The sequence below is a fragment of the Halictus rubicundus genome, unplaced genomic scaffold (assembly GCF_050948215.1).
Source record: "Halictus rubicundus isolate RS-2024b unplaced genomic scaffold, iyHalRubi1_principal scaffold0436, whole genome shotgun sequence".
Lineage (NCBI taxonomy): Eukaryota > Metazoa > Arthropoda > Insecta > Hymenoptera > Halictidae > Halictus > Halictus rubicundus.
Window position 1 is genome coordinate 51242 of NW_027488977.1, and position 24113 is coordinate 75354.

The following is a 24113-nucleotide window of genomic DNA, read 5'->3' on the forward strand; positions in this document are numbered from 1 at the left end:
ACAAATTTTTTACAAATAAAATTTCCCTAATAATTCTTTTCATAAATAATTTTATATAAAAAATTCATTCAAATAAATTTTTATTACTAATTCAATACAAATTTTTTATGAATAAAATTCCCCTAATAATTCTTTTCATAAATAATTTTATATTAAAAATTCATTCAAATAAATTTTTATTACTAATTCAATACAAATTTTTTATGAATAAAATTCCCCTAATAATTCTTTTTTATAAATAATTTTATATAAAAAGTCCACTCAAATAAATTTTTATTACTAATTCAATACAAATTTTTTACAAATAAAATTTCCCTAATAATTCTTTTCATAAATAATTTTATATAAAAAATTCATTCAAATAAATTTTTATTACTAATTCAATACAAATTTTTTATGAATAAAATTCCCCTAATAATTCTTTTCATAAATAATTTTATATAAAAAATTCATTCAAATAAATTTTTATTACTAATTCAATACAAATTTTTTATGAATAAAATTCCCCTAATAATTCTTTTCATAAATAATTTTATATAAAAAATTCACTCAAATAAATTTTTATTACTAATTCTATGCAAATTTTTTATAAATAAAATTTCCCTAAAATTTTATATTAATTAATCACCCCTTATTTTATTTAAATTTACCCCTAAATTTAAATTTTTCATATTAATTCAATAAAATTATTATTTTTTTCTAAAAAAAAATCATTTTTCCCCCAAATCAAAGCTTTTTTCTCATTTTTTTTTTTATTTATTATTGACGCTAATGCACAACTTAACTTATTATTATAGGTTTATTAAATATATTTAATTTTAATATAAATCAACTATTATTAAAAATTTACTAAATTAATTCAATAAATTTTAAATATTAATAATTCCATATAAATTCTTTCCATAAATAATTTTATATAAAAAAATTCACTCAAATAAATTTTTATTACTAATTCAATACAAATTTTTTATAAATAAAATTTCCCTAAAATTTTATATTAATTAATTACCCCTTATTTTATTTAAATTTACCCCTAAATTTAAATTTTTCATATTAATTCAATAAAATTATTATTTTTTTCTAAAAAAAAATCATTTTCCCCCCAAATCAAAGCTTTTTTCTCATTTTTTTTTTTATTTATTATTGACGCTAATGCACAACTTAACTTATTATTATAGGTTTATTAAATATATTTAAACCCAATAAATTTTATTAAAAATTTTTCATTTATTTTACTTCTCATAATAAAATTTAAACTCAATATTAAATTAATTAACTATAAAATAATTTAATTAAATTATTCACTTTCTCTTTTTTTTTTTTTTTTCCAATAAAATAAATATTATTATGTATTATATATATATATATATATATATATATATATATATATATATATATATATATATATATATATATATATATATATATATATATATATATATATATATATATATATATATATATATATATATATATATATATATAAATAATTTATATGTATATATACATATATATATATGTATATATTCATATAAATAATTTATATATATATATATGTATATATAATTTAATTATATATATAAATATATATATATAAATAATTTATATATATATATATGCATATATAAATTAATTAAATATATATATATTATATAAATAATTTATATATATATAAATGTATATATAAATGGCATATAATTATATGTATATTGGAATGAATATTATATAGATTAGATGTTTAGAGTAAGAGATTGTTATGTATTTATATAAATGTGATTCATATTAGGATATTATAATTTACACAGATGGTTAAGCATTAAATGTATATATATATATAAATAATTTATATATTATTAAATAATTATATATATATATATTAAAATATTTTAAAAATTAATTAAATAAATATAAATTCTTAATTCTCTTTATATATAATAAAATATTTATAAAAATAAATATATATATATATATATTATTATTATATATATATAAATACCTAACAAATAAATATTTAATATATATTAAATAATTTATATATATATAAATATTTATATAATAAATTATTTATTTATAATTAAATTTATATATTTATAATTGTATGAATATTTATAGGTTATTATGAATTAATTAAATCTGATATAAATGTCTAATAACTAGTTTTACTCTAGGATATATTCATAAATGGATTCATTTTACAAATGTTGATATTATAATTAAATATATAGTATATTATTAAATTATTATTGTTCTGTAGTAAAAAATTTAAAAATTAATATAAATGTATATATTATACATAAATTTATTAGAGATATTTAAATTTAATTAGATATATATAAATAATTTATATATATATAAATATTTAATAAATAAATTATTTATATATATATAAATTAATATATATAAATAAATTTATTAGGAATAATTAAATTTAATTAAATATATATATATATATATAAATAATTTATATATATATATATGTATATATAATTTAATTAAATATATATATATATATATATAAATAATTTATATATATATATATGTATATATAATTTAATTAAATATATATATATATATAAATAATTTATATATATATATATGTATATATAATTTAATTATATATATAAATATATATATATAAATAATTTATATATATATATATGCATATATAAATTAATTAAATATATATATATTATATAAATAATTTATATATATATAAATGTATATATAAATGGCATATAATTATATGTATATTGGAATGAATATTATATAGATTAGATGTTTAGAGTAAGAGATTGTTATGTATTTATATAAATGTGATTCATATTAGGATATTATAATTTACACAGATGGTTAAGCATTAAATGTATATATATATATAAATAATTTATATATTATTAAATAATTATATATATATATATTAAAATATTTTAAAAATTAATTAAATAAATATAAATTCTTAATTCTCTTTATATATAATAAAATATTTATAAAAATAAATATATATATATATATTATTATTATATATATATAAATACCTAATAAATAAATATTTAATATATATTAAATAATTTATATATATATAAATATTTATATAATAAATTATTTATTTATAATTAAATTTATATATTTATAATTGTATGAATATTTATAGGTTATTATGAATTAATTAAATCTGATATAAATGTCTAATAACTAGTTTTACTCTAGGATATATTCATAAATGGATTCATTTTACAAATGTTGATATTATAATTAAATATATAGTATATTATTAAATTATTATTGTTCTGTAGTAAAAAATTTAAAAATTAATATAAATGTATATATTATACATAAATTTATTAGAGATATTTAAATTTAATTAGATATATATAAATAATTTATATATATATAAATATTTAATGAATAAATTATTTATATATATATAAATAATTTATATATATATAAATATTTAATAAATAAATTATTTATATATATATAAATTAATATTATTCAATAAATTATTTATATATATATATTATAAATATTTATTAATATAAATTATTTATATATATATATAAATATTTATTAATATAAATTATTTATATATATATATATACCAAAATTAAAATTCTAAATTTCGTTTTTTTCTATATTTTCTATTTTACAAAAAAATTCATACTAATATCTTTACTTATCAATAACGTTCAATAAGTAATAAAAATTTTAGAATGAAAATCTCCCTCAAATTACAAAAAAATCTAGAAAATCCCCCCTAAATTCAATTTTTGTATAAATTTCCCCCTGAAATTTAAATAAAAATTATTTTCTATGAGAATTCTTCTTTAATTTATTTTCTCCATAATAATTCTTTTAAATTCAATTTTTATATAAATTTCCCCCCAAAATTTAAATAAAAATTATTTTCTATAAGAATTCTTCTTTAATTTATTTTCTCCATAATAATTCTTTAAAATTCAATTTTTGTATAAATTTCCCCCTAAAATTTATATAAAAATTATTTTCTATAAGAATTCTTCTTTAATTTATTTTCTCCATAATAATTCTTTAAAATTCAATTTTTGTATAAATTTCCCCCTAAAATTTAGATAAAAATTATTTTCTATAAGAATTCTTCTTTAATTTATTTTCTCCATAATAATTCTTTAAAATTCAATTTTTATATAAATTTTCCTCTAAAATTTAAATAAAAATTATTTTCTATAAAAATTCTTCTTTAATTTATTTTATTCCATAATAATTCTTTAAAATTCAATTTTTGTATAAATTTCCCCCTAAAATTTAAATAAAAATTATTTTCTATAAGAATTCTTCTTTAATTTATTTTCTCTATAATAATTCTTTAAAATTCAATTTTTATATAAATTTTCCCCTGAAATTTAAATAAAAATTATTTCCTATAAGAATTTCTCTTTAATTTATTTTCTCCATAATAATTCTTTAAAATTCAATTTTTATATAAATTTCCCCCTGAAATTTTAATAAAAATTATTTTCTATAAGAATTCTTCTTTAATTTATTTTCTCTATAATAATTCTTTAAAATTCAATTTTTGTATAAATTTTCCTCTGAAATTTAAATAAAAATTATTTCCTATAAGAATTTCTCTTTAATTTGTTTTCTCCATAATAATTCTTTAAAATTCAATTTTTGTATAAATTTCCCCCTGAAATTTTAATAAAAATTATTTCCTATAAGAATTTCTCTTTAATTTGTTTTCTCCATAATAATTCTTTAAAATTCAATTTTTGTATAAATTTTCCTCTGAAATTTAAATAAAAATTATTTCCTATAAGAATTTCTCTTTAATTTGTTTTCTCCATAATAATTCTTTAAAATTCAATTTTTATATAAATTTCCCCCTGAAATTTTAATAAAAATTATTTTCTATAAGAATTCTTCTTTAATTTATTTTCTCTATAATAATTCTTTAAAATTCAATTTTTGTATAAATTTTCCTCTGAAATTTAAATAAAAATTATTTCCTATAAGAATTTCTCTTTAATTTATTTTCTCCATAATAATTCTTTAAAATTCAATTTTTGTATAAATTTCCCCCTGAAATTTTAATAAAAATTATTTCCTATAAGAATTTCTCTTTAATTTGTTTTCTCCATAATAATTCTTTAAAATTCAATTTTTATATAAATTCCCCTCTGAAATTTGAATAAAAATTATTTTCTATAAAAATTCTTCTTTAATTTATTTTCTCCATAATAATTCTTTAAAATTCAATTTTTATATAAATTTTCCTCTAAAATTTAAATAAAAATTATTTTCTATAAAAATTCTTCTTTAATTTATTTTATTCCATAATAATTCTTTAAAATTCAATTTTTGTATAAATTTCCCCCTAAAATTTAAATAAAAATTATTTTCTATAAGAATTCTTCTTTAATTTATTTTCTCTATAATAATTCTTTAAAATTCAATTTTTATATAAATTTTCCCCTGAAATTTAAATAAAAATTATTTCCTATAAGAATTTCTCTTTAATTTATTTTCTCCATAATAATTCTTTAAAATTCAATTTTTATATAAATTCCCCCCTGAAATTTTAATAAAAATTATTTTCTATAAGAATTCTTCTTTAATTTATTTTCTCTATAATAATTCTTTAAAATTCAATTTTTGTATAAATTTCCCCCTGAAATTTTAATAAAAATTATTTCCTATAAGAATTTCTCTTTAATTTGTTTTCTCCATAATAATTCTTTAAAATTCAATTTTTGTATAAATTTTCCTCTGAAATTTAAATAAAAATTATTTCCTATAAGAATTTCTCTTTAATTTGTTTTCTCCATAATAATTCTTTAAAATTCAATTTTTGTATAAATTTCCCCCTGAAATTTTAATAAAAATTATTTCCTATAAGAATTTCTCTTTAATTTGTTTTCTCCATAATAATTCTTTAAAATTCAATTTTTGTATAAATTTTCCTCTGAAATTTAAATAAAAATTATTTCCTATAAGAATTTCTCTTTAATTTGTTTCCTCCATAATAATTCTTTAAAATTCAATTTTTATATAAATTCCCCTCTGAAATTTGAATAAAAATTATTTTCTATAAGAATTCTTCTTTAATTTATTTTCTCTATAATAATTCTTTAAAATTCAATTTTTATATAAATTTTCCTCTGAAATTTAAATAAAAATTATTTCCTATAAGAATTTCTCTTTAATTTGTTTTCTCCATAATAATTCTTTAAAATTCAATTTTTGTATAAATTTCCCCCTGAAATTTTAATAAAAATTATTTCCTATAAGAATTTCTCTTTAATTTGTTTTCTCCATAATAATTCTTTAAAATTCAATTTTTGTATAAATTTTCCTCTGAAATTTAAATAAAAATTATTTCCTATAAGAATTTCTCTTTAATTTATTTTCTCCATAATAATTCTTTAAAATTCAATTTTTATATAAATTTCCCCCTGAAATTTTGATAAAAATTATTTTCTATAAGAATTCTTCTTTAATTTATTTTCTCTATAATAATTCTTTAAAATTCAATTTTTGTATAAATTTTCCTCTGAAATTTAAATAAAAATTATTTCCTATAAGAATTTCTCTTTAATTTGTTTTCTCCATAATAATTCTTTAAAATTCAATTTTTGTATAAATTTCCCCCTGAAATTTTAATAAAAATTATTTCCTATAAGAATTTCTCTTTAATTTGTTTTCTCCATAATAATTCTTTAAAATTCAATTTTTGTATAAATTTTCCTCTGAAATTTAAATAAAAATTATTTCCTATAAGAATTTCTCTTTAATTTGTTTTCTCCATAATAATTCTTTAAAATTCAATTTTTATATAAATTCCCCTCTGAAATTTGAATAAAAATTATTTTCTATAAAAATTCTTCTTTAATTTATTTTCTCCATAATAATTCTTTAAAATTCAATTTTTATATAAATTTCCCCCTGAAATTTTAATAAAAATTATTTTCTATAAGAATTCTTCTTTAATTTATTTTCTCTATAATAATTCTTTAAAATTCAATTTTTATATAAATTTCCCCCTGAAATTTAAATAAAAATTATTTTCTATAAAAATTCTTCTTTAATTTATTATCTCCATAATAATTCTTTAAAATTCAATTTTTATATAAATTTTCCTCTGAAATTTAAATAAAAATTATTTTCTATAAGAATTCTTCTTTAATTTATTTTCTATATAATAATTCTTTAAAATTCAATTTTTATATAAATTTTCCCCTGAAATTTAAATAAAAATTATTTTCTATAAGAATTCTTCTTTAATTTATTTTCTCTATAATAATTCTTTAAAATTCAATTTTTGTATAAATTTTCCTCTGAAATTTGAATAAAAATTATTTTCTATAAGAATTCTTCTTTAATTTATTTTCTCCATAATAATTCTTTAAAATTCAATTTTTGTATAAATTTTCCCCTGAAATTTAAATAAAAATTATTTTCTATAAGAATTCTTCTTTAATTTATTTTCTCTATAATAATTCTTTAAAATTCAATTTTTATATAAATTTTCCCCTGAAATTTAAATAAAAATTATTTTCTATAAGAATTCTTCTTTAATTTATTTTCTCTATAATAATTCTTTAAAATTCAATTTTTGTATAAATTTTCCTCTGAAATTTGAATAAAAATTATTTTCTATAAGAATTCTTCTTTAATTTATTTTCTCCATAATAATTCTTTAAAATTCAATTTTTGTATAAATTTTCCCCTGAAATTTAAATAAAAATTATTTTCTATAAGAATTCTTCTTTAATTTATTTTCTCTATAATAATTATTTAAAATTCAATTTTTGTATAAATTTTCCTCTGAAATTTGAATAAAAATTATTTTCTATAAGAATTCTTCTTTAATTTATTCTCTCTATAATAATTCTTTAAAATTCAATTTTTATATAAATTTTCCTCTGAAATTTAAATAAAAATTATTTTCTATAAGAATTTCTCTTTAATTTATTTTCTCCATAATAATTCTTTTAAATTCAATTTTTGTATAAATTTCCCCCTAAAATTTAAATAAAAATTATTTTCTATAAGAATTTCTTTTTAATTTATTATCACCATAATAATTCTTTAAAATTCAATTTTTGTATAAATTTTCCTCTGAAATTTGAATAAAAATTATTTTCTATAAGAATTCTTCTTTAATTTATTTTCTATATAATAATTCTTTAAAATTCAATTTTTATATAAATTTCCCCCTGAAATTTAAATAAAAATTATTTTCTATAAGAATTCTTCTTTAATTTATTTTCTCTATAATAATTCTTTAAAATTCAATTTTTGTATAAATTTTCCTCTGAAATTTGAATAAAAATTATTTTCTATAAGAATTCTTCTTTAATTTATTTTCTCCATAATAATTCTTTAAAATTCAATTTTTGTATAAATTTTCCTCTGAAATTTAAATAAAAATTATTTCCTATAAGAATTTCTTTTTAATTTATTATCACCATAATAATTCTTTAAAATTCAATTTTTGTATAAATTTTCCTCTGAAATTTGAATAAAAATTATTTTCTATAAGAATTCTTCTTTAATTTATTTTCTTTATAATAATTCTTTAAAATTCAATTTTTATATAAATTTTCCCCTGAAATTTAAATAAAAATTATTTTCTATAAGAATTCTTCTTTAATTTATTTTCTCTATAATAATTCTTTAAAATTCAATTTTTGTATAAATTTTCCTCTGAAATTTGAATAAAAATTATTTTCTATAAGAATTCTTCTTTAATTTATTTTCTCCATAATAATTCTTTAAAATTCAATTTTTGTATAAATTTTCCTCTGAAATTTAAATAAAAATTATTTCCTATAAGAATTTCTCTTTAATTTGTTTTCTCCATAATAATTCTTTAAAATTCAATTTTTGTATAAATTTCCCCCTAAAATTTAAATAAAAATTATTTTCTATAAGAATTCTTCTTTAATTTATTTTCTCTATAATAATTCTTTTAAATTCAATTTTTGTATAAATTTTCCTCTGAAATTTAGATAAAAATTATTTTCTATAAAAATCTCTCTTTAACTCTATAATAATTATTATAAACTTATATAAATAAGCTAAATTTAAGCTTTTAGGTTCATACCCTAAATATAGAAAAATCTTTTATATAAGTAAAATGCCTGAATAAAGGATTATTTTGATGTAATAAAAATGTGTTAAAAAATCACTTTTGCTAAATTTTTATTAATAAATTTTATTTATTTATTATTATCATACAAATATATTTATATTCATTAAATTAATTAATTCCATAAAATTCAAAATTTTATATGCGTAAAACACTTGAATATATTTAAATTTATAATTTATAATTAAAATTTTTAATATAATTAATTTTTAAAATTAAAACTAAATATAAATTAATTATTAATAAACTTTATTATTTATTTAAATTTATTAAGTTTAATAATTCTCTCCTTACTTATCCCCAATTTATTTTTTATATGAATATTTTTAGAAATTTCCTCTATATTATACACTATTTATTTAAATATTAATTCTTTAAAAATTTATAGAATTATATATTTTATAATTTCTTCAATAACTTCTATTTTAATTATTTACAGATTTTTAAATAAAACATTTAATTTATATATTAATTTTATTTTATTATTTAGCTTATGATTAAAATTAGGATTATACCCCTTAAATAGATGAATAAACTTTTTAATAAAAAAAATCAATTTTAATTCATTAATTTTATTATTAACAATTATTAAATGTATCCCTATTTTTATATTTTTAAATTTTATTAAATTTAATTTTATTATTTTATTTTTATTAATTTCCTTTATACTACCCCCAGTAATTTTTTCAATAAATACCTCATCCTTTACTCTTTTAATAAATTATTCATCCATATATAATATTCCTTTATTATTAATCTTTTCCTATATAAATTTTAATATTATAATCATTTATATAACCATTTATATAACTTCAACTCTTATAATCTTACTTATACTTAAAAAATTAAATCTTTATTACAAAAACTCTTTAAATTTAAGATTAAATTATAAAAATAAAATATTTTATAATTTAATAATATTCAAATACTCCCAACTTCCCCCATTTTTACCATTTATTATTAAATGAAATTTAATTGATCTTATATTATCAAATAATTATATAATTATATTATCCATATTAATTATCTTTTCTAGATTATTAATAACCTTTAATTATTTAAATTTTAATAATAACAATTTTTTTTTAACAAATTCTAAAATTAGACATAAAATTAATTTATTTGATTATTCTAATTTTAATACTATATTTATTATATATTTTTCATTTTTAACATTTACTTTAATTTTTACCTTTTCATTTATAAACTAAATTTATAATTTTTTAATTTCTTTAAATTTGCAATTTAATATTTTTTATAAACTATATAAATAAAGATTTTAAGTTAATAAAACTTAAAACCTTCAAAGTTTTATATAAATATATATTTAACTTAATTATTTAAATCTTAATTTAATATTAGAAAATTTATTTTCATAAATAAATTTACAGTTTACTCCTTTTATCAGGCATAATATTTCTAAATAAAATTTATTACCAAAAATGATTTTATTCAACTAACCATAAAAATATTGGAATACTTTATTTTATCTTTGCTATATGATCAGGGATAATCGGAGCATCTTTAAGTATAATTATTCGTATAGAATTAAGAACACCTGGAAGATGAATTAATAACGACCAAATTTATAATACTATTGTAACTTCACATGCTTTTATTATAATTTTTTTTATAGTTATACCATTTATAATTGGGGGGTTTGGAAATTGATTAGTACCACTAATAATTGGGGCTCCTGATATAGCTTTCCCACGTATAAATAATATAAGATTTTGATTATTAATTCCTTCATTATTTATACTTATAATAAGAAGAACTTTATCTACAGGATCAGGAACAGGTTGAACTATTTACCCTCCCCTATCTTCAATTATATATCACTCATCCTTTTCTGTTGATTTTACTATTTTTTCTTTACATATTGCAGGTATTTCTTCTATTATAGGTGCTATTAATTTTATTGTTTCAATTATATTAATAAAAAATATTTCACTTAATATAAATCAAATCCCCTTATTTCCTTGATCAGTTAAAATTACTGCTATTTTACTTCTTCTTTCTCTCCCTGTTTTAGCAGGTGCTATTACTATACTATTAACAGACCGAAATTTAAATACATCTTTTTTTGATCCTTCCGGAGGAGGAGACCCTATTCTTTATCAACATTTATTCTGATTTTTTGGTCATCCTGAAGTTTATATTTTAATTCTCCCCGGATTTGGATTAATTTCACATATTATTTTTAACGAAAGAGGAAAAAAAGAAATTTTCGGAAATTTAGGAATAATTTATGCTATATTAGGAATTGGATTTTTAGGATTTATTGTATGAGCTCATCACATATTTACTGTAGGATTAGATGTTGATACACGAGCATATTTTACATCTGCCACTATAATTATTGCTGTACCAACAGGAATTAAAGTATTTAGATGAATTGCTACTTATTGTGGGTCAAAAATTAAAATAAACCCATCAATTATATGATCTTTAGGATTTATCTTCTTATTTACATTAGGGGGATTAACTGGAATTATATTATCAAATTCTTCTATTGATATTATACTTCATGATACATATTATGTAATTGGTCATTTCCACTATGTTTTATCTATGGGTGCAGTATTTGCAATTATTGCAAGATTAATTCATTGATACCCCCTATTCACTGGACTTACACTAAATAAAAAACTATTAAATATTCAATTTACTATAATATTTCTTGGAGTAAACATAACTTTTTTCCCACAACACTTCTTAGGATTAATGGGAATACCTCGACGATATTCAGATTACCCAGATGCTTACTATTGTTGAAATTTAATTTCATCAATTGGTTCATTAATTGCTTTTAATAGAATAATTTTATTAATCTTTATTATTTTAGAGAGATTAATTATAAAACGTTTAATTATATTTAAATATTTCCAATCATCTTTAGAGTGATTACAAAATTACCCCCCTTATAGACATTCATATAACGAACTTCCTATTATTATTTTTAAATTTTAATATGGCAGAATAGTGTAATGAATTTAAGTCTCATAAATAAAATTAATAATTTTTATTAAAATTTATTTACATAATAAATATAGCTACATGAAATATATATTCTTTCCAAGATCCTAACTCTCCATTTGCTGATAATTTATTTTATTTTTATAATTTTACAATAATTATCCTAACAATAATTACTATTTCTACTATATATATAATAATTTTTATTTTAAATAATAAATATTTAAATTTAAATTTATTAAAAAATCATAATATTGAAATTTTATGAACTATCACTCCTATAATTATACTTTTAATTATTTCAATCCCTTCTCTTAAAACTCTTTATTTTATTGATGAATTATGAAACCCTACATATTTTACTATTAAATCAATTGGCCATCAATGATATTGAAGTTATGAATATCCTGAATTTTCTAATTTTATATTTGACTCTTATATAATTAAATCAATTGAAAATATTAATCAATTTCGTTTATTAGATGTTGATAATCGAGCAGTTATTCCTTATAAAATTCCTATCCGATTACTAGTATCTTCTATAGATGTAATTCACTCATGAACTATCCCAACTATAGGAATTAAAATAGATGCCTCACCAGGTCGAATTAATCAAATATCTTTAATTTCTTTACGACCTGGAATATTTTTTGGACAATGTTCTGAAATTTGTGGTGCATACCATAGATTTATACCTATTGTTATTGAAAGAACAAATTATTTTAATTTTATTAATTGAATTAATAAAAATAATTAAAGAATTAGTTAAATTTTATAACATTAAATTGTCATTTTAAAATTATTATAGTAATACTCTTTCATTAGGTGTCTGAAAGAAAGAAATGGTCTCTTAAACCAAAATATAGTAGTTAATCGTCTACTTCTAATGATTTTATTCTTTTATCCCTCAAATAAGACCTATATATTGACTTTTACTTTTCTTTTTTATACTTATAATTATATATATATATATTTCAATTTTATATTTTTCTCCTTTTTCATTTTCACCAACTACTCATACTAATTTAAATAATTTTAAATTAATAAAAAAAACTATTAAATTTTAAATGTTAACAAATTTATTTTCAATTTTTGACCCTTCTACAAATAAATTTTTATCTTTAAATTGATTAATTTTATTTTTTCCTTTAATATTAATAAATTGACCTTATTGATTATCACCCTCACGAATTAATATCTTTTGATTAAACTTCTACAAAAAAATTTTTCAAGAATTTTTTAATTTAACAAAAAAAAAATTTTCATCAAACTTGATTATTTTTTTAACTATTATAATTATATTTTTAAAATTAAATTTATTAAGTTTAATACCTTATATTTTTACCCCATCAAGACATTTATCTATTAATCTTTCTTTATCCCTAAGATTATGAATAAGATTTATATTATTTGGATGATTAAATAACACTAATAAAATATTCATTCATCTTCTACCCATAAACACACCAGGACCTTTAATAATTTTTATAATTTTAATTGAATCTATTAGAAATTTTATTCGACCATGAACTCTTGCAATTCGACTATCTGCTAATATATTAGCAGGACATTTACTTTTATCCTTATTAGGAACAACTTTAGAAAATATACCTTATATATTAATTCTTTTTTTTATCCAAAATTTATTAATAATTTTAGAAATTTCAGTTTCTATTATTCAATCCTATGTATTTTCTATTTTAACTTTATTGTATTTTAATGAATCTAATTAAATGAAAATATCTCATCACCACCCATTTCATATAGTAACTTTAAGACCCTGACCTTTAATAACTTCATGAAGAATTTTAAATTTGTTATTAAGAACTATTTATTGATTTAATTCTTCTAACTTCAATATTACTATATTTAATTTATTAATTCTATTTTTAATTCTATACCAATGATGACGAGATATTATTCGAGAAAGAACAATACAAGGATGTCATACATTAAGTGTTTTAAAATTATTAAAATTTGGAATAATTTTATTTATTATTTCAGAATTATTTTTTTTTATTTCTTTTTTTTGAACTTACCTTCATTCAGCAATCTCCCCAAGAATTGAAATTGGTATAATATGACCACCTAAAAATATTATTATATTTAACCCTTATGATATCCCCCTTTTAAACTCAATTATTTTAATTTCTTCGGGATTTACTATTACATGAAGACATAATTTATTAGTTAAAAACAAAAAAAAATCTATAACACCATTAATTTTTACAATTCTACTAGGCATGTATTTTTCCTCTATTCAAATAATTGAATATATAGAAGCCCCTTTTACTTTTAACGATGGAATTTTTGGATCAATTTTTTTTATATCTACAGGATTTCATGGCCTCCATGTATTATTAGGTATCATTTTTTTAAGAACAAGATTAATTCGAATATATTTAAACCACTTTTCTAAAATTCATCATTTTCATTTTGAAGCGGCTACATGATATTGACATTTTGTTGATATTATTTGACTTATTCTTTATATCCTAATTTATTGATGAATATATTAATATATATAATATATATATATATATATATATATATATATATAGTATAAATAATTACATTTAATTTCCAATTAAAAGATTTAATTAAATAATATATATAATTTTTAATATCTTTATATTTTTTATCTTTATATTTATTATTATCTCTTTAATTATTTTAATTAATTTTTTTTTTTCAATAATTATAAATAAAGATCGAGAAAAAATTACACCATTTGAATGTGGATTTGACCCTATTACTAGAGCACGATTACCATTTTCAATTAATTTTTATATTATAACTCTAATATTTCTTATTTTTGATGTAGAAATTATTCTAATTTTACCAATTTTAAAATTACTTAATAATCTTTCAATTTTATCTATTTATACTTTTTTCACTTTTCTTTTAATTTTAATTATTAGGCTATGAATTGAATGAACTTGTAACTTATTTAAATGAATCCATTAATTTATATATAGTAATTTTTACATTTAATTTCGACTTAAAAAAAAGAAATTTATTTTTCTTATATAAACAGGATATTAGTTAATATTATATATATAACATTAAATTTGCTTTTTAAAATTAAATTATTTATATCTTTTAATTGAAACCAAAATTTAGGTAAATTATTGTTAATAATTTTTTTGAGACTAATATCTCCAATTAAAGAAATATAAATTTAGAACTTCTAATTCTTTTAATATGGTTTAATCATAAATATTTCTAAATTTATATAATTTAAAAAAAATATTATAATTTCAATATAAAATTAACTATTAAGTTTATAAATTTATTTAAAAATTTTTAATTATCTTAATATTTTCAATATTAAACTTTTTATTAAGCTATTTAAATAATTATAAATAAATAAAATAAAAATTAATAACACTCTATAAAATTTTATCAACTTTATTATATGAATTGAATATAATCATCTATTCATCAATGGGTACACCTTCTGTAAATAAAATATTTTTTTTATATTTACACCTAAAATTTTATCTATTCATTTCTCATTGAATTTCTCATATGTTAATATAAATTTTAAAAAATTTAAATAAATTATTTTATAAAAAAAAATTGAATAAAATATTCTCATAATGAAATTTAAATAACTAAAATTTATTAACTTCTTACATCTAAAATGAAATCTAAAGGTTACTATTCATCTAAGAATATATATTATTATTAAAACTAATTTATCATTTTCTGTAATTATACAAGTAAAATAATTAATTAACCTTAAATAAAAATACCCAAAAAAAATTACTAATAATATTATAAAAAATTTACAAAAAATTATAAATTTACCATCTCCTACATATTGGTATCTATAAATCCCTATATATATTTCAAAAAATAATTTTATAATTCGAACTCTATAATTAATTGTTAAAACTGTTGAAATCATTAAAATATAAATTATTAATTTATTTAATCTTCTTACTATTATAAATTCTAAAATTAAATCTTTTGAATAAAACCCAGAAATAAATGGAAAACCACTTAAATTCATAAAAGAAAAAATAAATACAACACTCTTTAAAGGAGTTATTCTTATTACACCTTTAAATTTACGTAAATCTTGCCTTCCTAAAGATGTATGAATATACCCCCCAACACATATAAATATTAAAGATTTAAAAAAAGCATGAATTAATAAATGATAAAACCCTAAATTTACTATACCTAACCCTAAAATTCTTATTATAAACCCTAATTGTCTTAAAGTTGAAAGAGCAATTACTTTTTTTAAATTATATTCATAATTTGCTATTAACCCAGCCATAAACATTGTTAAACTAGAAATAATAATAATATATCTTTTCACTTCAATTAAAATAAATTTATTATACCGAATTATTAAATAAATACCAGCAGTAACCAAAGTAGAAGAATGTACTAAAGAAGAAATAGGAGTAGGGGCAGTTATAGCAGCAGGTAATCAAGCCGAAAAAGGTAATTGAGCACTTTTTGTAATTATTAAAATTAACATTAAAATTATTATAATTAATCTTATTCTATATAATATTAAATTTCAAGAACCTAAAAATGATGATATTCTAATTAATATTAATAACCCAACATCTCCTAATCGATTACAAAGAATAGTTAATATCCCTGAATTATAAGAATTCTTATTTTGATAATAAATTACTAAACAATAAGAAATTAAACCTAACCCATCTCATCCTAATAAAATTCTTAAAATCCTTGGACTTAAAATTATTAAACATATTGAAAAAATAAATAATAATAATAAATATTTAAATCGATTAATATATATATCCCCATTTATATAATTTATTCTATAAAATATAATAAAAAAAGAAATAATTAAAACAACTCCTATATATATTAAACCTATATAATCTAAATAAATTATATAATTAAATTTTATTCTACTTAATATAAAAATTGTTCACTCTAAAATTATTATTATATTATATATATATATATATATACTTATTAAAATAAAAAATATACCTAAAAAAAATATAATCACCCCATAAACTATTAATTCATAAATAATTTAAAGTTATTATACATCTTTGAAACCACAATTCAAAATTTTTTTCTTAAACTATTTAAATTAAAAAAAAATTAAATCCAAAAATATAATATTTAAAGGTAATCAATGTAAAATTAATACAATATAATTAATTATTTTACTTCTTTTAATTTTTAAATAATAATTTAATTCCCCATGTTGGACATAACAAAATAAATATAATGAATAAATAAATCTAAAAAAACAAAAAAAAATTATAACAATTATTAAATACTCTATTCATATTATTAACCCTACTAATAATATAATTTCTCCCACTAAATTTAATGACACTGGGGCAGATATATTTGAAGAACATAATAAAAATCATATTATTCTTATTTTAGGTATATAATTTATTAATCCTTTATTAATTAATATTAAACGTCTATTAGTTTCTTGATAACAAATATTTACTAAAAAAAATAAACCAGAAGAACATAACCCATGAGCAATTATAATAATATACCTCCCAATTACTCTAATTTTAAAAAATGTTAACATTCTTCTAATTAAAATTCCTATATGAACAACTGATGAATAAGCAACTAAAATTTTTATATCTAATTGGCGTAAACATAACCCCCTCAAAATAACTCTGCCTAATAAACTAATTATTATTATATAAAATTTTATATTTATAAATAAATAATAAAATATAATTACTATTTGTAATAAACCATAAGTTCCTAATTTTAATAAAATTGAAGCTAAAATTATTGAACTATATACTGGGGCTTCAACATGAGCCTTTAATAACCACCCATGAAATATATATATAGGAATCTTTACTAAAAAAGTTCCTATTATAAATATAAAAAAATAACTTCTTATTTTAATTTTTTTTAATTCTACTATTATTATTAAATCTAATATTAATTCATTTATAATTAAAAATAAAAAAATTAAAAAAGGTAAAGAAAAAAATATTGTATAAAATATTATAAAATAAGCAGCTTCCAACCGTTTTTCCCCTAACCCCCATTTAATAATTATAAAAAAAATTAAAATTAACCTTACTTCAAATATAAAATAAAATAATAATAATTGAATTCTTATAAAAAATATTATTAAAATAATTAATAAAACTAAATGTATTTTTATACATAATAAAATATTCTTATCTATTAAAAATAAAAAAATAATACCAAAAATTCATAAACTTAGTATAATTAATATAAATGAATAATTATTTAACCTAAATAATCTACTTATTATAGAAAAATTTACAATAAAATTATATTTAAAAAAAATTTTTACTGTTAAAAATATTAACACACATCTAATAAAATTTTTTAATAAACTTATTTTTATAAATTTATTTTTAAATAATATTAAATATAAATAAGTAATAATTAAAATTTCTACTATCATTTTAAATTTAAAATTTTTATTCTTTGTGAACCATACATATGAACAATTCTAACTATTAAAGAAATACCAATAACTCTTTCACAAACTCCTATAATTAATATATATATAAATATTCAATCATTATTTAAACTGTCAGAAATAATTAAAGTTATAAACAAATAAAATATTAATATATATTCCAATCCAATTAAAAATATTAAAAAATTCTCTATAAATATAAAAATTATTAATAAAATTAATAAAACTATTACTAAATAATAATTATTTAAATAAATCAATTTAGCTAAATAATTTAAAATAAAATATTAATTTTGTAAATTAAGTATGAAAATTTTTTCTTTAGCTTAAACTTCAAGAAAATTAACCTTAATATCTTTAATCCCCAAAATTAATATTCTATTTAAACTATTTCTTGAATTCAATGAACAGTTCTTATGAATTTTTTATTAAATTTATACTTTATATTAATATATATATAATTATTATTATTATATATAATAAAAATATCTCCCCACTAAATTTCATAATAAGCTTAATTTTATTCACTTTAATTTATTTAATTTTAAATTATTTAATTACTCAAAAATCATTATATTGTTTCATAATTTTTATTTCAATAATTAGAGGAAATATAATTATATTCCTTTATTTTACAAGATTAATTAACAATTATTATAATAAATCGTTTAAATCTAACCTAAACTTTATTTGATTTATAGTAATTATATTAATTTTTGTTATATTTTTTTATTATTTTTTTAATTATTCAATTAATATTAAATTTAAAACTTCTAATTCATTATTTATTTACAAAACTTATACATACCCACTTTATAAAGTTACCTTCTTAATAATTTTTTATTTATTAATTACTTTATTATTCTCAATAAAAATTTGTTTATCAAAATATAAACCCTTACGAAAAATTATTAATTAATGAAATTTTCTAAACTATTAAAAAATAATAAAATTTTATCAATTTTCAATTATTCTCTAAATAAATTACCATCCCCCATAAATATTAATATATGATGAAATTTTGGTTCAATTTTAGGATTATTTTTAATTATTCAAATTATTTCAGGTCTATTTTTATCTATACATTATTGCCCTAATATTAATCTTGCTTTTCATAGAACAATTCATATTATAAAAAATGTTAAGTTCGGATGATGAATCCGTCTTATCCATATAAATGGAGCATCTTTCTTTTTTTTTACTATATTTCTTCATATTGCCCGAGGAATTTATTATCACTCTTTCAAATTAGTTAATGTTTGATTAATCGGAGTAATTATTTTAATTATATCAATAGCAACAGCATTCTTAGGTTATGTTTTACCATGAGGACAAATATCTTTTTGAGGAGCTACAGTTATTACTAACTTATTATCAGCCTTACCTTTTATTGGAAAAATATTAGTTGAATGAATTTGAGGAGGATTTTCTATTAATAATGCCACATTAAACCGATTCTATACCTTTCATTTTATTCTCCCATTTATAATTTTATTTTTAGTAATTATCCATCTTTTCTTCTTACATAATTCAGGATCAAATAACCCTATAGGATCCAGAAATAAATTTTACTTAATTTATTTTTCACCTTATTTTCTTATTAAAGATGTACTTGGATATATATTAATTTTATTTCTATTTATTATAGTTACTTTAATTTTTCCTTATAATTTAAGTGACCCAGATAATTTTATTATAGCTAACCCTATAATTACACCTGAACATATTAAACCTGAATGATATTTTTTATTTGCTTACACAATTTTACGAATTATTCCTAATAAATTTGGTGGAGTTCTAGGTTTATTTTCATCTATTTTAATTTTAATATTTATACCTATTTTAAATTATAATAAATTAACTTCAAGAAAATTTTATTTTTTAAGAAAAATTCTTTTTTGAATTTTTATTTTATCTTTTATCATATTAACATGGTTAGGAAGGCAATTAATTGAGCCTCCATTTATTAACTTAAGAATATTATTTACATTAATTTACTTTTTATATTTCATTTTAACCCCCTCACTAAATTATATCTGAGATAAATTAATTTATTAGTTAATAAGCTTTAATAGCATTTATTTTGAAAATATTTTATAGATATAAAACTATCTATTAACTTATATTTATATAAATAATTAATTCCTTTATCCTTAAAATAAATAAAATATATAATAATGATAACGATAAAAATTTCTTTCAACATATTATTATTAATTCATCATAACGAATTCGAGGTAAAACCCCTCGAATTCAAATCACAAAAAATATATGAAAAATTATTCTAACAATAAATTTAAATCTTAATAATTTAAACCCTAAAAACATAATTGTTACTAAAAACCTTATAAAAATAATCCTTAAGTATTCAGATATAAAAATTAAAGCAAATAATCTTCTAAAATACTCTGTATTAAAACCAGAGACTAACTCAGATTCTCCTTCAACTAAATCAAAAGGAGTACGATTTAATTCAATTAATATTCTAACCATAAATATTAAATAAACTGGATAAATTATAATTAAAAATTTAATATTTTCTTGAAATTTTAAAAATTCTAATAAATTAAACCTTTCAACTAATAAAATTAAATTAAAAATAATTAAAAATAATCTTACTTCATAAGAAATTGATTGGGCAACTGAACGAATAGCACCCAATATAGAATAATTAGAATTTGAAGCCCACCCCCCTAATATAATTGGAAAAACCCCTACACTCATTAATCTTAATATAAATAAAATTCCTAAATTTATTGAAAATATATTTACATAAAATGGGTAAACTAACCATAATATTATAGATAAAATTAAAGAAATTATAGGTATAAATATATAATAATTTAAATTAATTTTATCTAAAAAAAATAATTCCTTATTTAATAATTTAATTACATCTCTAAAAGGTTGAAAAATTCCTATAATTAATACTTTATTTGGTCCCTTTCGATTTTGAATAAACCCTAATACTTTTCGTTCAAATAATGTTAAAAAAGCTATACTAATTAATATTATTAAAATTAAAACAATAAAAAAAAATAAATTAAAATATAAATTAAATTTTAATACATAAATTATTATCTGTATACTTATTGCATACTTTATTAAATTCTAAATTTATTACACTAATCTGCCAAAATAATTATTTACATTTATATATATATATATATATATATAATATTAATTATTAAAAATACTTAGTCCTTTCGTACAAAAATATTATTTTACTTTTAAAGATAGAAACCGATCTGGCTTACACCGATCTGAACTCAAATCATGTAAGATTTCAAAAGTCGAACAGACTTAATTTTTAAACTTCTGCATTTAAAATTTATCTTAATTCAACATCGAGGTCATAAACATCTTTATAAATAAGGCCTTCTTAAAGATATTATGCTGTTATCCCTAAGGTAATTTTTCTTATAATTTATAATACAATATCATTTTTATTAACATTAATTTATGATTTCTTAATTTAAAGTTTATTAAATTTAAATATCACCCCAATAAAATAAATTAATAAATTTTCTTATAAATAAATTAAAAACTTTATTAATTTATTAAATTCTATAGGGTCTTATCGTCCCTTAAATTAATTTAAGCATTTTTACTTAAAATTTAATTTCATTATTTAATATTGAAACAGTTTATACTTCATCAACCCTTTCATTCCAGCCTTTAATTAAAAGACAAATGATTATGCTACCTTTGTACAGTCAGTATACTGCAGCTATTTAAAAATTATTCATGGAGCAGGGACAACTTTAAATTAAATTCAAAAAGACATGTTTTTGTTAAACAGGTGAGTATAATTTTTGCCAAATTCTTTAATATTATATATATATATATATATATATTTATATTTATATAATCAATTACTTATATTATCATTATATCTTTAAATTTTTAATTTATTTAATTTTTTTTATAATTAAATTATATTCTAGTTAATTAAATTTTTTTTATATATATATATATATATATATATATATTATTATTATTAAATTATTAAATTTTTTCTATAATATATTAAATTTTAAAATTAATTTATTTATTATATTTCAATTAAAAATTATAAATTTAATTTAAAGTTTATCCCCTAAATTATTTATATTTATTAATATATATATATATATATATATATATATTATTAAAATAAATATATGAATTAAATTCATTTCTAAAAAAACTAGATATCTATAAATTCGTATTACATTTCACATCAAATTAAATATTCATAATTTTTTTGCTACAAAAAAAATTTTAATTAATTAGCTCATTTATATTCGAGAATAATATAAACTATATTTAAATTTTAATAACCCCTGATACAAAAGGTACAAAAATAAATTCTACTTTTAAATATTTTATTTATTATCTTTCACAATACTATGTATATAAAATTTTTATTTTTTTCTTAAATAAATACTAAAAATTTAATTTTTTAAAATAATTTTTTTTATAATATATTTAACCTTAAACACTATCAACCCTAAATATTTAATTATTTAATTTAAAATTTTATTTCATGTAAATCTTTTCAATGTAAACGAAATATTTTTATATTAAACTAAATTTTTTATTAAAAACATTTTCCAATACCTTTACTATGTTACGACTTATTCCATTTATAATGAAAGTGACGGGCAATTTGTACACTAAATAAAACTAATTTCAATTTCATTAATTTATAAAATTTACTTTTAAATCCTATCTTTATTAAATATTAAAATTTAATTTAAAAAAAAATAATTTTTATGTAACTCATTATATCTTAAATAAACTACATTTTGATTTGAATTACTATTATATATATATATATATATATATAATATTTCAAAAATAAAATTTCTATAAATTTTTTAAACAACAATACATAAATTTTCCATTTAAGTTTATCTTAACGTGGGATATCAATTTAATAAACAAGTTCCTCTAATAAGTATATAAAGCCGCCATATTATTTAATTTTAATGATTAACATTTAATATTTAACATTTTAAATTTATCTTTATTAATCCTAGTCTATTCTTAAGATTTCTCAAAAATTTGTATTTTAATAATTAAATATATTATACTTTTATATTTCACCAAAAAAAATAATATACATTTAAACTAAATTTCAAAATCTCTAATTATTTCATTAATTAACTCATAACAATAGTGTAACCGCTGATGCTGGCACTAAAATTTACCATTATTTATTTTAAATTTCTTTGTCAAACTTTCATTTAAATATAAACTTAATTTTTACACAAAATTTATAAAAATTTTTTAAATTTTTACTTTTAAATAAATTTCATTTATAAATAAATTTTTATAATTAATTTTTAAACTATAATTAAATTTTCTATAAAATTCACCTTCAATCATTTATATTTATATAAATGTAGAACCAAATATTTTTTATATAATTTTTTAATAAGATATTTTATTAAAAATTTTCAATATTAATTAATAAACTTTTATTATTAATTTAATATAATTTTTATATAAATTTTTATTTATATATATATATATATATATATATATATATATATATATATATTATACTCAAAT

The 24113-nt window shown here is 15.8% G+C and overlaps 3 pseudogenes; all 3 read left to right on the forward strand.

Moving 5' to 3' along the window:
- The first annotated feature begins 10597 nt into the window (after positions 1–10597).
- On the forward strand, positions 10598–12098 carry LOC143364309 (cytochrome c oxidase subunit 1 pseudogene; annotated as a pseudogene).
- On the forward strand, positions 11705–15211 carry LOC143364299 (cytochrome c oxidase subunit 2 pseudogene; annotated as a pseudogene).
- A 3667-nt stretch (positions 15212–18878) lies between these two features.
- On the forward strand, positions 18879–22022 carry LOC143364310 (cytochrome b pseudogene; annotated as a pseudogene).
- The last annotated feature ends 2091 nt before the right edge of the window (positions 22023–24113 follow it).